General features: G+C 55.9%; 1 long non-coding RNA gene across 3 annotated transcripts; it reads left to right on the top strand.

Moving 5' to 3' along the window:
- The first annotated feature begins 433 nt into the window (after window positions 1-433).
- On the top strand, window positions 434-1,383 carry LOC130588321 (uncharacterized). Of its 3 annotated transcripts, none has more exons than XR_008966937.1 (6): window positions 434-463; window positions 569-619; window positions 818-858; window positions 961-991; window positions 1,168-1,209; window positions 1,345-1,383. It is a non-coding gene; the product is annotated as an uncharacterized LOC130588321 (long non-coding RNA). The 3 variants fall into 3 exon arrangements; XR_008966936.1 differs by having other exon boundaries at window positions 961-1,011; XR_008966938.1 differs by having other exon boundaries at window positions 818-867; window positions 961-1,011.
- Window positions 1,384-3,733: the final 2,350 nt, after the last annotated feature.

The following is a 3,733-nucleotide window of genomic DNA, read 5'->3' as shown; positions in this document are numbered from 1 at the left end:
GGTGAGAGATTGGGGACATTGGGGACATCATTGTGACATCACTGTGACATCATTGTGACACTGTGTGACACCCTGGGGACAGCCTGGGGACATTGGGGACACCTTGGGGACATCATTGTGACATCCCAGTGACACCCTGGTGACAGTGTGTGACATGGGGACACCGTGGTGCTGACGTGTGCCGTGAGCGGGAACCCTCGGTGAGAGATTGGGGACACCTTGGGGACATCACTGTGACACCTTGGGGACATTGGGGACACCTTGGGGACAGCCTGGGGACAGCCTGGGGACATCCCTGTGACACTGTGTGACATTGGGGACACCATGGGGACACCGTGGTGCTGACGTGTGCCGTGAGCGGGAACCCTCGGTGAGACCTTGGGGACATTGGGGACATCATTGTGACACTGTGTGACACCCTGGAGACATCCCTGTGACACTGGGTGACATTGGGTGACACTGGGTGACATTGATGTGACATTGGTGACACTGTGTGCCATTTCAATGGCACTGAGGTGACACTGAGGTGACATTGGGTGACACTGTGTGATATCTCAGTGACACTGAGGTGACACTGGGTGACACTGAGGTGACACTGGGTGACACTGGGTGACACTGGGTGACATTGGTGACACTGTGTGCCATTTCAATGACACTCAGGTGACACTCAGGTGACATTGGTGACACTTTTCAATGTCCCCAGCCCCTCTGAGGTGCTCTGGACCCGTGGCAATGACTCCCTGCCCGTCCGTGCCCGGGCCGAGGGTGACACTGGGTGACATTGGGTGACACTGGGTGATATCTCAGTGACACTGAGGTGACACTGGGTGACACTGAGGTGACACTGGGTGACACTGGGTGACATTGGTGACATTGGTGACATTTTTCACTGTCCCCAGCCCCTCTGAGGTGCTCTGGACCCGTGGGAACGATTCCCTGCCCGTCCGGGCCCGGGCCGAGGGTGACACTGGGTGACACTGGGTGACACTGGGTGACATTGGGTGACACTGGGTGACATTGGTGACACTGTGTGCCATTTCAATGACACTGAGGTGACACTGAGGTGACATTTCAATGACACTGAGGTGACATTTTTGTGTCCCCAGCCCCTCTGAGGTGCTCTGGACCCGTGGGAACGATTCCCTGCCCGTCCGTGCCCGGGCCGAGGGTGACACTGGGTGACACTGGGTGACACTGAGGTGACACTGGGTGCCATTTCAATGACATTGGTGACACTCAGGTGACACTTTGGTGACATTGGTGACATTTTTCGATGTCCCCAGCCCCTCTGAGGTGCTCTGGACCCGTGGCAATGACTCCCTGCCCGTCCGGGCCCGGGCCGAGGGTGACACTGGGTGACACTGGGTGACACTGGGTGACATTTCAATGACATTGGTGACACTCAGGTGACACTTTGGTGACATTGGTGACACTTTTCACTGTCCCCAGCCCCTCTGAGGTTCTCTGGACCCGTGGGAACGATTCCCTGCCCGTCCGTGCCCGGGCTGAGGGTGACACTGGTGACACTGTGTGCCATTTCAATGACACTGAGGTGACATTGGTGACACTGAGGTGACATTGGTGACATTTTTGTGTCCCCAGCCCCTCTGAGGTTCTCTGGACCCGTGGGAACGATTCCCTGCCCGTCCGGGCCCGGGCCGAGGGTGACCAACTGACCATTCCCGCGCTGGCCCCGCAGGACAACGGCTCCTACAGCTGCCACGCCGGGAACGCCCACGGACGGGCCAGTGACACCTACGTGCTGGTGGTGTACGGTCAGTGACATTGGGGACACTCTGTGACACTCTGTGACACCCTGGGGACATTGGGGACATCAATGGGGACATTGGGGACACATTGGGGACACACAGGAAATGCCCATGGACAGGCCAGTGACACCTACGTGCTGGTGGTGTACGGTCAGTGACATTGGGGACACCTTGGGGACATTGGGGACACCTTGGGGACATTGGGGACACTGTGTGACAGCTTGGGGACAGTGTGTGACACACCTGGGACACACCTGGGGACATTGGGGACACACAGGAAACGCCCACGGGAGAGCCACGGACACCTACGTGCTGGTGGTGTACGGTCAGTGACATTGGGGACACCTTGGGGACATTGGGGACACCCTGGGGACATTGGGGACAATGGGGACATTCATGGGGACACACCTGGGACACAGCCAGGGACATTGGGGACACACGGGAAACGCCCACGGGAGAGCCACAGACACCTACGTGCTGGTGGTGTACGGTCAGTGACATTGGGGACATCGTGTGACATTGTGTGACACCCTGGGGACATTGGGGACATTGGGGACATCAATGGGGACACACCTGGGGACATTGGGGACACATTGGGGACACCTCGGGGACATTGGGGACACACCCACGGGAGAGCCAGTGACACCCACGTGCTGGTGGTGTACGGTCAGTGACACCTTGGGGACATTGGGGACACTGTGTGACACACCTAGGACATGGCTGGGGACATTGGGGACACAGTTTGGACACTTAGGGACACATTTGGGACACTTGGGGACACCTGGGGACATTGGGGACATCAATGGGGACACACCTGGGACATTGGGGACATTAACGGGGACAATGGGGACATTTTGGGGACACATTGGGGACACTTCTGGTGACATCCAGGGACACATTTCGGACACTTTGGTGCCACTCCGGTGACACATTTGGGGACACATTCTGGGACATTTGGGGACACTTTGGTGCCACTTTTGTGACACATTTGGTGCCACTCTGGTGACATTTGGTGACACTCTGGTGCCACTCTGGTGCCACTTTGGTGCCACTCCGGTGCCACATTTGGGGACACATTTGGGACACATTTGGGACACATTTGGGGACACTTTGGTGCCACTTTGGTGACATTTGGTGCCACTCCGGTGCCACATTTGGGACACTTTGGGGACACTTTCGTGACACATTTCAGTCACTTAGGGACACATTTGGGGACACATTTGGGAACACATTTGATGCCACTCTGGTGACATTTGGTGACACTTTGGTGCCACTCTGGTGCCACATTTGGGACACTTTGGGGACACATTTCAGTCACTTAGGGACACATTTGGGACACATTTGGTGCCACTTTGGTGACATTTTGTGCCACTCCGGTGACACATTTGGGACATTTGTGACACTCCGGTGACATTTGGTGCCACTCTGGTGACATTTGGTGCCACTTTGGTGCCACTCTGGTGACACTTTGGTGACACTTTGGGTGACACATTTGATGCCACTCTGGTGACATTTGTGCCACTTTGGGGACACATTTCGGACACATTTGGGGACACATTTGGTGCCACTTTGGTGCCACTCCGGTGCCACATTTGGGACACTTTGGGGACACTTTGGTGCCACTCTGATGCCACTTTGGGGACACATTTGTGCCACTCCGGTGCCACTTTGGTGCCACATTTGGGACACTTTGGGGACACATTTCAGTCACTTGGGGACACATTTGTGACACATTTGGTGCCACTTTGGTGACATTTGTGCCACTTTGGGGACACTTTGGGTGACACATTTGGGACACATTTGTGACACATTTGGTGCCACTTTAGTGCCACTTTGGTGCCACTCTGATGCCACTTTGGTGACACTTTGGTGCCACTCCGGTGCCACATTTGGGACACATTTGGGGACACTTTGGGGACACATTTGTGACACATTTGATGCCACTTTGGTGACATTTGTGCCAC

Source organism: Malurus melanocephalus, unplaced genomic scaffold, assembly GCF_030028575.1.
Source record: "Malurus melanocephalus ecotype Western Australia unplaced genomic scaffold, MMel_1.1 scaffold_4398, whole genome shotgun sequence".
In the NCBI taxonomy this organism is placed as follows: domain Eukaryota; kingdom Metazoa; phylum Chordata; class Aves; order Passeriformes; family Maluridae; genus Malurus; species Malurus melanocephalus.
Note: the sequence above shows the minus strand (reverse complement) of the source record. Positions and strands in the feature narration are given on the sequence as shown.